This window comes from Bos grunniens, chromosome 18 (assembly GCF_055505025.1).
Source record: "Bos grunniens cultivar Pamir isolate PY7600 chromosome 18, Bosgru_T2T1.0, whole genome shotgun sequence".
Taxonomy (NCBI): domain Eukaryota; kingdom Metazoa; phylum Chordata; class Mammalia; order Artiodactyla; family Bovidae; genus Bos; species Bos grunniens.
In genome coordinates, this window is record NC_141182.1 from 50,908,278 (window position 1) to 50,920,434 (window position 12,157).

The following is a 12,157-nucleotide window of genomic DNA, read 5'->3' on the forward strand; positions in this document are numbered from 1 at the left end:
CAAAGAATAAATGTAGAGACTTAACTCCTGGTCTAGTGGTTAAGACTCCACCAGTCAAATTCAGGGGCTGAAGGTTGAATACTTGGTTGGGGTACGAATATCCACATGCCTTGCAGCGAGATTAGAAAAAAAAAAAAAAAGAATAAATTTAACCAGAGAAATGAGAAAATGTTTAAAGGAAAACAGTCACATAAGACTGATGAAAAAATGAGATCTAGTCTTAGCTGAATATATGTATGACTCAGCGTGTGTCTTTGTCTTTAGATAAAATTCCTGAGATTCATTTCTAAATGAGGTCCATTTAATTGACTTAAAGAAAAGTAAGCCCTTACAAATAAAGTATTTCTAAGGTTCACATAATCTGGGAAATGTTCAATATTAAGTCCGTATCTGGTACTGACCTCAGGTTAGGTTGTTCTTTAACTGTGTGTGAATTAATGCAGACATGAGTCACCAACATTGTCATCCACTTTCATTGCACCTAGTTCCACTGCCAGTCAAAAAGTCATATCTGTTGCCAACTTTGACTGCAAGAAAATTAACCATGATGATACTGTCATAGATAATAAGAGATAAACGGTAGAGAAGTTTTTAGGTAAACTCTTTAAAAGAATTATAGTTTGTGTTTCCGGATTTTGGGGAATTTAGAACTTTGGGGTTTTGCTAAATTCAGTCAAATGATGAGAATGCATTGAAGACTGAAATCAATTTTAGATAAAATACTGAAACATTGACTATTGAACAAGTCAATGTTTATTTATCTTTACCTTCTTATAAATAAAAACACTAAATGTGTTTATTAAACACACATCTTCACCACCTAAAGAAAAATTCTGCTATGAAATATGTATGTCATATACTTTATGAAATCTAATATTCGTAAAAAGAAATACAATTCAATTGCTTGTTTCTTGGTTTTAAGTTTTAAGGGATTTAAAAAATGCAATGTATTTACACTTACTAAAAATGGTAAGAGAATGGAATGCAAGTAGGATATATGCTTGTTGTCAAAAGAAGATATAGAAAATAACAGTAGTTTTTCTTGAAATCTAACAAGAGGATAATTTTGCTGATTTGGATAGGGAAAAGCAAGAGACACGTCATATGGATACAAAAAATGAGAAACGTTTTTTAAAAAAAGGAGGATTGATTAAGGTTAAATTAAATTTAATTAGGTAAAGAACTTTCTTTTTAATAGTAAGCTGGTACAAGACTGGAATTTGGTTTTCTCTCTCTAGTAACAGAACAAACTTTTCCTGGAATAATGAGCTGCCTTGGAGAACAGATGGTAAGTCTCTTTCTCTAACTAACTTGGAGTGTTCGAGAGGAAGTGGGAGGCAGCTCAGAGGCAAATATTAGATTAACTAGCATGACTGGTCGGAGAAGGCGATGGCACCCCACTCCAGTACTCTTGCCTGGAAAATCCCATGGGCAAGGAGCCTTTGTAGGCTGCAGTCCATGGGGTCGCTAAGAGTCGGACACGACTGAGCGACTTGACTTTTACTTTTCACTTTCATGCATTGGAGAAGGAAATGGCAACCCCCTCCAGTGTTCTTGCCTGGAGAATCCCAGGGACAGGGGAGCCTCGTTGGCTGCCATCTATGGGGTCACACAGAGTCAGACACCGACTAAAGCGACTTAGCAGCAGCAGCAGCATGACTGGTGTGTTAAATACCATGGGGAGCATTATCAAATATAAGTCTTCTAGAGTTCTACTGTGGATGGTTGCTATTAATAGAGATGTGTTAAAAATTATGGAATTCCTACAAACCTGGAATGTCCTGATGTTACCAAGTCATAATTCTGGTTATTGTAATCCAGTTTCTAACCCATTACATTGTGCTCATGCGTGTCACCATATCTTTAAGTCACTCACAGATAGTTCTTGTACTCTGATGGTTTTGCAAAAGTGCTTCCTAGAGGGAAGACCATTTTGAGAAGCACTGGTCTCTGATCAATTTCACATTAGGAAATTTAAAATGAAGTGAAAGTTGCTCAGTCGTGTCCGACTCTTTGCGACCCCATGGATTACACTCCGTGGAATTCTCCAGGTCAGAATACTGGAGAGTAGCCACTCCTTCTCCAGGGGAACTTCCCAACACAGGGGGCTTCCCTTGTGGCTCAGCTGGTAAAGGAAATTTTAAAATCCTAATGTAAAACAGCTGATGATATCCTAAAAGTGTTTAACAAAAAAGATGAGTTACTGAAATAACTTATAAATATAGTTTTCAAGTTGATGGATTCTGTGCGCTGAAATATTATTGGGTTTGATCTGTGATTTCCAGACAAAGCAAAGCCCTTGCCCTCAAGCTACTAATGACTGACAGCAATTGAGTAAATTCCCTCTGTGAGTAAAATGGAAATATGTTTCTTTTCTCTCTTCTTTGTTCCTCCAGAAATCAGTGATTCTTACCTTCTGAGCAGCCTTATAAGGTAAATAAGAAAGACAGTCTCCTGACATATGAGCAGAAATCTTCATATTTTGCTCGAGTGCACTGGGGCTGGGGGGACCCCCTGTAGTGTCTACAAGCAGCACAGGACGCAGGGGTTTACGCCGCAGCCACTGGGGACAGGGACACTGACGGCAGCCGAGGGGAGGAGTTAGGAAGAGAAACCAGTGTCCAAATACTACATGCTGCAGGGCTTGTGGAGAACAGGTGGTGGGGATGTAAACTGGTGCAACCACTTGGAAGCAATATGAAGGTTCCTCAAAAAATCTAAAAATATAGTTGCCATATATCTTGCAATCCTAATTCTGGGCATGTACTGAGACATATGTGTAATTCAAAACGATAGATGGACCCCAGTGTTCAAACTAGCCAAGACTACTGACAATAGCCAAGACATGGAAACTACTAAATGTCCATCAACAGATGCACGGATACAGAAGATGTGGTATATGTACATACATATATATACATTATACGTACATAATGGAGTATCACTCGGCCATTCAAAGTAATGAAATAATGTGATTTGCAGCAACATGGACGGCCCTAGGGTTTATCATACTGAGTGAGTTAAATCAGAAAGAGAAAGACAAATACCATATATCACTTGTACGTGGAATCTAAAATAAGACATAAACAAACTTGTCTTTGAAGCAAAAACAGACTCACAGACATAGAGAACAACTTCTGGTTGCCAAGGGGAAGGTGGTTGGGAGAGGGAATGACTGCAAGTTTGGGACTGGCAGATGGAAGCTGCTATATGTAGGGTGAGTAAACACCAAGGTCCTACAGTATAGCACTCATTACCCTGTGATGAACCATAATAAAAAATATGAAAAAGACTAGATAGATATGTAAATAAATCACTTTGCAGTGTAGCAGAAATCAAACACAACACTGTAAATCAACTATACTTTAAATTAATAAACAGGATGGCAATCTGCTCCCACTGTCAGAAGTTCCGCAGAAGAGGATAAAAGGAAAAAGGCTCTGAACTGACACCTGTTTAGTACTATGTCCCCCTGGGTCCACTCTGCACAGGATCATTCTCAGTTACCAGGTGCTAAGGGCCGCCAACGGCAATAGTGCTAGAGGGAGAGGCCCACTGCATATCAATCTTTCCCCCGATTTTTTAAATTGTTAGTCTTTATTCATTTTTCTCTCTTTTATTTTTTAATTATGAAAGTATGCAAACACATTTACAGGAGACTTGAAAAATAGAGAACAAGGCTACATGTATTTCCACTCTATATTGTAATTATATTTTGAATAGATAACTTAAGGTTTGTAATTGGAGTTTCAATATCAAACTCTCAAAAATGTATAGAACAAATATTCAGAGAGGTAGAGGATAGAGTAGACCTGAAAAGCACAAGGAACCAATTCAACATAATTAAGACTTACATAATTTTCACACAACAGTAGGATACAAATTCTCTTCAAGTTCCCATAAACTAGGAGACACTGGAACACATCCAGGGACATAAAACAAGGTACAAAAATGTCATGGTCTAAAGGTATTAAAATCATACACAGTCTATTTTCGTATCACTGTTGAATTAGTCAGAACTCAATATCAAAAGATATTTTAAAATAACCAATACATTTTCAAGTGCAATGTGACATACACTATGGACTTTGACTTATACACTGAATCCTCCCCGAAGTTTTATGATTAGTCATCATGCCGGCAAACAAGTGGGCGTGAGCTAACCTCTTCCCTCAAGTGTTGCCCTGTTCCTGTCACACACTCACTGGCCAGTGACCTCATCCCATGACTTCTGTCAGAGAAAATAAATTCTGGACAGGGACTGAAAGGAGCAGATGCACTTGCAGTTTTCCTCATGGCTTTACTTATTTCACTGAAGGAGCACAAGACCATGGAACTTCTAGCGGCTATGGTTGCTGAATTCCTCACAGAGAAGGTAAGGAAATTCATAAATAATAAAGTAATGATACATGGAATGGAGCAAGTCCTAAAAGCCTTAAACTGGTTGGTTGCATACCTGATTAAAAGGATATTGATATTTGTACTACAGACGATAACATCTGGGACATACAACCAGTTATACCTGAATTGTTTAAAAAATAAGCTCATTGTGAAATTATTTGTTCTAGCTCTGTGAAGAATACCATTGGTAGCTTGATAGGGATTGCATTGAATCTATAAATTGCTTTGGGTAGTATACTCATTTTCACTATATTGATTCTTCCAATCCATGAACATGGTATATTCCTCCATCTATTAGTGTCCTCTTTGATTTCTTTCACCAGTGTTTTATAGTTTTCTATATCTAGGTCTTTAGTTTCTTTAGGTAGATATATTCCTAAGTATTTTATTCTTTCCGTTGCAATGGTGAATGGAATTGTTTCCTTAATTTCTCTGTTTTCTCATTATTAGTGTATAGGAATGCAAGGGATTTCTGTGTGTTGATTTTATATCCTGCAACTTTACTATAATCATTGGTTAGTTCTAGTAATTTTCTGGTGGAGTCTTTAGGGTTTTCTCTGTAGAGGATCATGTCATCTGCAAATAGTGAGAGTTTTACTTCTTCTTTTCCAATTTGGATTCCTTTTATTTCTTTTTCTGCTCTGATTGCTGTGGCCAAAACTTCCAAAACTATGTTGAATAGTAATGGTGAAAGTGGGCACCCTTGTCTTGTTCCTGACTTTAGAGGAAATGCTTTCAATTTTTCACCATTGAGGATAATGTTTGCTGTGGGTTTGTCATATATAGCTTTTATTATGTTGAGGTATGTTCCTTCTATTCTTGCTTTCTGGAGAGCTCTTATCATAAATGAATGTTGAATTTTGTCAAAGGCTTTCTCTGCATCTGTTGAGATAATCACATGGTTTTTATTTTTCAATTTGTTAATGTGGTGTATTACATTGATTGATTTGCGGATATTGAAGAATCCTTGCATCCCTGGGATAAAGCCCACTTGGTCATGGTGTATGATCTTTTTAATGTGTTGTTGGATTCTGATTGCTAGAATTTTGTTAAGGATTTTTGCATCTATGTTCATCAGTGATATTGGCCTGTAGTTTTCTTTTTTGTGGGATCTTTGTCAGGTTTTGGTATTAGGGTGATGGTGGTCTCATAGAATGAGTTTGGAAGTTTACCTTCCTCTGCAATTTTCTGGAAGAGTTTGAGCAGGATAGGTGTTAGCTCTTCTCTAAATTTTTGGTAGAATTCAGCTGTGAAGCCGTCTGGACCTGGGCTTTTGTTTGCTGGAAGATTTTTGATTACAGTTTCAATTTCCGTGCTTGTGATGGGTCTGTTAAGATTTTCTATTTCTTCCTGGTCCAGTTTTGGAAAGTTGTACTTTTCTAAGAATTTGTCCATTTCTTCCACGTTGTCCATTTTATTGGCATATAATTGTCGATAGTAGTCTCTTATGATCCTTTGTATTTCTGTGTTGTCTGTTGTGATCTCTCCACTTTCATTTCTAATTTTATTGATTTGATTTTTCTCCCTTTGTTTCTTGATGAGTCTGGCTAATGGTTTGTCAATTTTATTTATCCTTTCAAAGAACCAGCTTTTGGCTTTGTTGACTTTTGCTATGGTCTCTTTTCTTTTGCATTTATTTCTGCCCTAATTTTTAAGATTTCTTTCCTTCTACTAACCCTGGGGTTCTTCATTTCTTCCTTTTCTAGTTGCTTTAGGTGTAGGGTTAGGTTATTTATTTGACTTTTTTCTTGTTTCTTGAGGTATGCCTGTATTGCTATGAACTTTCCCCTTAGGACTGCTTTTAAAGTGTCCCACAGGTTTTGGGTTGTTGTGTTTTCATTTTCATTAGTTTCTATGCAAATCTTGATTTCTTTTTTGATTTCTTCTGTGATTTGTTGGATATTCAGCAGCGTGTTGTTCAGCCTCCATATGTTGGAATTTTTAATAGTTTTTCTCCTGTAATTGAGATCTAATCTTACTGCATTGTGGTCAGAAAAGATGCTTGGAATGATTTCTATTTTTTTGAATTTACCAAGGCTAGATTTATGGCCCAGGATGTGATCTATCCTGGAGAAGGTTCCATGTGCGCTTGAGAAAAAGGTGAAATTCATTGTTTTGGGATGAAATGTCCTATAGATATCAATTAGGTCTAACTGGTCTATTGTATTGTTTAAAGTTTGTGTTTCCACAAGACAAGGGTGCCCACTTTCACCATTACTATTCAACATAGTTTTGGAAGTTTTGGCCACAGCAATCAGAGCAGAAAAAGAAATAAAAGGAATCCAAATTGGAAAAGAAGAAGTAAAACTCTCACTGTTTGCAGATGACATGATCCTCTACAGAGAAAACCCTAAAGACTCCACCAGAAAATTACTAGAACTAACCAATGATTATAGTAAAGTTGCAGGATATAAAATCAACACACAGAAATCCCTTGCATTCCTATACACTAATAATGAGAAAACAGAGAGAGAAATTAAGGAAACAATTCCATTCACCATTGCAACGGAAAGAATAAAATACTTAGGAATATATCTACCTAAAGAAACTAAAGACCTATATATAGAAAACTATAAAACACTGATGAAAGAAATCAAAGAGGACACTAATAGATGGAGAAATATACATGTTCATGGATTGGAAGAATCAATATAATGAAAATGAGTATACTACCCAAAGCAATTTATAGATTCAATGCAATCCCTATCAAGCTACCAATGGTATTCTTCACAGACCTAGAACAAATAATTTCACAATTTGTATGGAAATACAAAAAACCTTGAACAGCCAAAGCTATCTTGAGAAAGAAGAATGGAACTGGAGGAATCAACCTACCTGACTTCAGGCTCTATTACAAAGCCAGTTATCAAGACAGTATGGTACTGGCACAAAGACAGAAATATTGATCAATGGAACAAAATAGAAAGCCCAGAGATAAATCCACGCACATATGGACACCTTATCTTTGACAAAGGAGGCAAGAATATACAATAGATTAAAGACAATCTCTTTAACAAGTGGTGCTGGGAAAACTGGTCAACCACTTGTAAAAGAATGAAACTAGAACACTTTCTGACACCATACACAAAAATAAACTCAAAATGGATTAAAGATCTCAACGTAAGACCAGAAACTATAAAACTCCTAGAGGAGAACATAGGCAAAACTCTCCGACATACATCACAGCAGGATCCTCTATGACCTACCTCCCAGAATATTGGAAATAAAAGCAAAAATAAACAAATGGGACCTAATTAAACTTAAAAGCTTCTGCACAACAAAGGAAACTATTAGCAAGGTGAAAAGGCAGCCTTCAGAATGGGAGAAAATAATAACAAATGAAGCAACTGACAAACAACTAATCTCAAAAATATACAAGCAACTCCTACAGCTCAACTCCAGAAAAATAAATGACCCAATCAAAAAATGGGCCAAAGAACTAAATAGACATTTCTCCAAAGAAGACATACAGAGGGCTAACAAACACATGAAAAGATGCTCAACATCACTCATTATCAGAGAAATGCAAATCAAAACCACCATGAGGTACCATTTCACGCCAGTCAGAATGGCTGCAATCCAAAAGTCTACAAGCAATAAATGCTGGAGAGGGTGTGGAGAAAAGGGAACTCTCTTACACTGTTGGTGGGAATGGAAACTAGTACAGCCACTATGGAGAACAGTGTGGAGATTCCTTAAAAAACTGGAAATAGAACTACCTTATGATCCAGCAATCCCACTGCTGGGCATACACACTGAGGAAGCCAGAAGGGAAAGAGACATGTGTACCCCAATGTTCATCGCAGCACTGTTTATAATTGCCAGGACATGGAAGCAACCTAGATGCCCATCAGCAGATGAATGGATAAGAAAGCTGTGGTATGTATACACAATGGAGTATTACTCAGCCATTAAAAAGAATACATTTGAATCAGTTCTAATGAGATGGATGAAACTGGAACCTATTATACAGAGTGAAGTAAGCCAGAAAGAAAAACACCAATACAGTATACTAACGCATATATATGGAATTTAGAAAGATGGTAACAATAACCCTGTGCATGAGACAGCAAAAGAGACACTGATGTATAGATCAGTCTTATGGACTCTGTGGGAGAGGGAGAGGGTGGGGAGATTTGGGAGAATGGCATTGAAACACATATAATATCATGTATGAAACGAGTCGCCAGTCCAGGTTCGATGCACGATACTGGATGCTTGGGGCTGGTGCACTGGGATGACCCAGAGGGAGGGTATGGGGAGGGAGGAGGGAGGAGGGTTCAGGATGGGGAACACAGGTATACCTGTGGCGGATTCATTTCGATATTTGGCAAAACTAATACAATACTGTAAAGTTTAAAAATAAAATTAAAAACAAAATAAGCTCATGTACGTCTTTAAAAGCTTAAAACATCAACCAGCAAAAGTGACTGATTTAATTTCTATTTATATATCCGTTCGCTATCTATACTATCTTCAGAAAATCTTAAAGGACGTCATATACTATTGTATAAGAACAGGCATCATTGTGGGAAGTTTAAAACAGAGATTTAAGTTTCCTTGCTAATTATAAATACCAGTTGCACCTGCCTAACGAAGAGTGATTAGAAACTGAAGAAATGTCACTAACGTTATGATAACGAGTTTGGAAAAACACATCGGATTTGAATCAGTATACTGGCTCCTAAATTGCCAATTTCGCAAACACTGGGAGAAAATTGGAAAGCAAACTTTGGCTGTTACCGTCTACATACCAACTCTGCCTTTCGGACAATAAATACACCTGACCCTGGAGAAATAAAACGGTAACTGTGGTCTCCTGCCTGCTCGTGTGCTGACTTTCTTCTCCTGCTGGGGTGAGGGTCCCGCAGGAGGGCGCAGAGCAGGGGAAGGGCCGCGTCTGGAGGAGCGAGGAGGCAGAAGGGCCGAGGGCAGAAGAGGTTTCCAAGGGAAAACTCCGGAGGGGAGCCCTGAGGAGAGGTCGGCGTGGGGAGCAGGGCAGCGCTGGGCGCGGAGCTGGGAGGCCGGTTCCCGACCTGAGGGAACCTGAGGACCGGAGGAGCCCTGGGGATCTTGAGAGGAGTCGGGGGGCACAGGGCCAGGGCGCCGGTCTTGAAGGGACAGAACAGGGGGAAGGAGAAGCTGCGCCACCGAGGCGCCCTCGGAGTGGAAGGACCGCCCCGAAGGGGAAGCGTGCGTACGGTGTGAACTCCAACAAGCGCTGAGCTCCCCAAGGCGGCCCGGGAGGCTGGCGGCTCCAGCAGCCCTGGGGGTGACTCAGGCCTCTTTTAGCCTCAAGAACTGAAACCGCGCAAGTAGCCCCCCCCCCCTTCCCCCGCAACCCCCCACTCCCCGCCGCCGAGTTATTCCTCACGCCGACTTTCCCCTCGCGTCCGTCAGGGCCGTGACCCTGTGTTTATCCCCGGCCCCCTCAATTCGTCTCCTCTCCCTGGCTTTTCTAGACCTTTCTGGGCTCTGCACACTCCTAGGCCTGCCCCATCCTTCATTCTCTCCCCCTCCCTCTCTCCAGTTGCTAGATTCTTCTGGCTCTGCTCACCACGGTCTCACTCGTCCTCCTCCATTTCCTCCCCTACCCCATCTCGTGTTCTAGATTCTTCTGTCCTCGATCCCCTCCCCTTCCTCGGCTCTGGTTCCTTGTCAGCCTCCGCTAGGGTCTGAGTCGGTTTCATCTACTCAGGGGTCTCAGCGTCTGGCGAACTCTGTGGAAGGACGTTGGGCGCCCCCAGGTGGCCATTCCCTCTCCTGCAGGTCTTCCTCCCCACCCCGCACCCCAGAGCAACCCTGCCCTTCTATGCCTGGTCCCAGCTGGAGCCTGGAAACCCTGCCCTCCGGTCCTACAGTCTAGTCCCCGCCCCAAGGCCTCAAGTCCTTTCCTTTTTTGAACCGCCACAGTCTCAGCTCAAGCTTTTTCTTTCCTCCCATTCCTCCTAGGTCCTGACATCCTCTACTCCCTGCTCATTCTCTGCCCGGAACTCCTGTGTGTCAGCTGATTTGTGCCTGTGTGTCCCTAACCTCCTTCACAGGCAGATGCACAGCACACAGAAACATACACACACACACACACACACACAGATACCTATAATCATATGAATACACATACATATACCCACACCTGCATATCCGTACAGATTACATAGACACATATAAACACACACAAATATACACGTACATATAAACACACACAAACTACCCTATGTCCAAACACACACACACACACACATATATAGGCACATACACACAAATATACACATACACATACTTATTCACACACAAACACACAGGTGCACACACATAAACACACAGAGATATAATGAACACCCCTCCCCCTGTGCTGGGTCTGGAGAGCGTCCTTTCTCTTAGTGACTCTAGCCCTGATTGTGCTTTGGAGGGGCTTCCCTGGTGGCTCAACTGGTAAAGAATCCACCTGCAATGTGGGAGACCTGGGTTCGATCCCTGGGTTGAGAAGATCCCCTGGAGAAAGGAAAGGCTACCCACTCCAGTATCCTGGCCTGGAGAATTCCATGGACTATACAGTCCATGGGGTTGCAAAGAGTCAGACACGACTGAGCAACTTTCACTTTCAGTTCCTTTCATGTGCTTTGGAGTCTTATAATCTCTCATCTCATCCCGGATCAGAATCCTAATTGCCACCTCTGTTTCCAAAGCATCTGATGTTGTTTCCCAGAGAGTCTGATCTTTTCCTCTAAGAATATTTATACGATATAGTGCATGCCGTGGGTGCACAGTGTGGTGCCTGTACCCAGGCTGCTCAGTGGTCTCACAGAGGCCCTCACTCTGTTGCAGAGACTGCCCTCAGCTGAGCCACAGTCCCTTCTTCAGACAGTTGCCCCCCACCCATTCCTGGGAGCAGCCAGCAGCCAGGACTGCCTGGTGCAGGGCTCTGGAGCCCCAGGTGAGGCTGGCCGTGGGCTGAAGTGTGTGCTCAGAGCCCTGCGGTCAGGCTGCAGCACGTCCCCCCTCAGACCTGACCCTGGCTAGCTCCTGGCTCTGTGCTGCCCGGGTTCCCTCCAGTGACCCCTCCAGGAAACTCTGGAATCTTCTCTCTTGCTCTTCTTCCAGAAAGCCTGACTGGAGACCATCCACTCCAGCAGTGGCTCTTTCTCAGAAGCCAGCCCTGCAAGTTGTTTCCGGATTGGATCACTCACCACAGGACTGGGAAGTAGGGCACCGGTATCCTGGACATTTTATCTGAGGGGAGCAGTGGGGATAAGAACAGGGGTGCACAGCTGGCATGCTGTCTCAGGGTTGAGACGTGGGGGCTGGTAGAGAGAAGGCATGTGGAATCAGGAGCTGGTAACCTGAGCCTGGACCAGAGACAAGGACGGGCTCACTCCTGTCACTCAGTAGTGACAGCCAAGTGTGAGAGGCCAGGGGGCCCTCACCGCCTGCAGCCAAAGGCTGAGACCTGGCACCGGCCTTAAGTGTAAAGAGCAAAACTTAAAAATGGAGCTCTTGGCTTCAGCAAACACTTGTGCCTACACTGGGGAAGGAAGGCACCCTGAGACGAGGTCGGGGGGACCTGCTCCAGAATAGAGCCCCTTGTGGTCTTGACCCCACAATACCCTGAGTCCTCTGCATGGAAGAAGGAAGAGAGAAGTCCCCTGAGGTAGACAGAGTAACGGTCCTCCAAAGATGCCCATGCCCTAACCCCAGACCCTGTAAATCCCTCCTTTTACACAACAAATGAGGAGATTTTGCAGACATGATGAAGTTA

The 12,157-nt window shown here is 41.8% G+C and overlaps 1 long non-coding RNA gene across 5 annotated transcripts in view; it reads left to right on the forward strand.

Annotated features, from left to right (window-relative positions):
* Window positions 1–12,157, forward strand: part of LOC147353913 (uncharacterized) — a 61,532-nt gene that overhangs the window by 36,841 nt on the left and 12,534 nt on the right. For 2 of the 5 annotated variants that reach the window (XR_015146080.1, XR_015146065.1), the window contains 4 exons: window positions 1,239–1,288; window positions 2,397–2,433; window positions 4,319–4,375; window positions 6,578–9,223. This is a non-coding gene — a long non-coding RNA (uncharacterized LOC147353913). Of the gene's footprint in view, window positions 1–1,238; window positions 1,289–2,396; window positions 2,434–4,318; window positions 9,224–12,157 lie in introns of those variants that run through there. The other 3 variants (XR_015146088.1, XR_015146063.1, XR_015146066.1) reach the window with 2 other exon arrangements.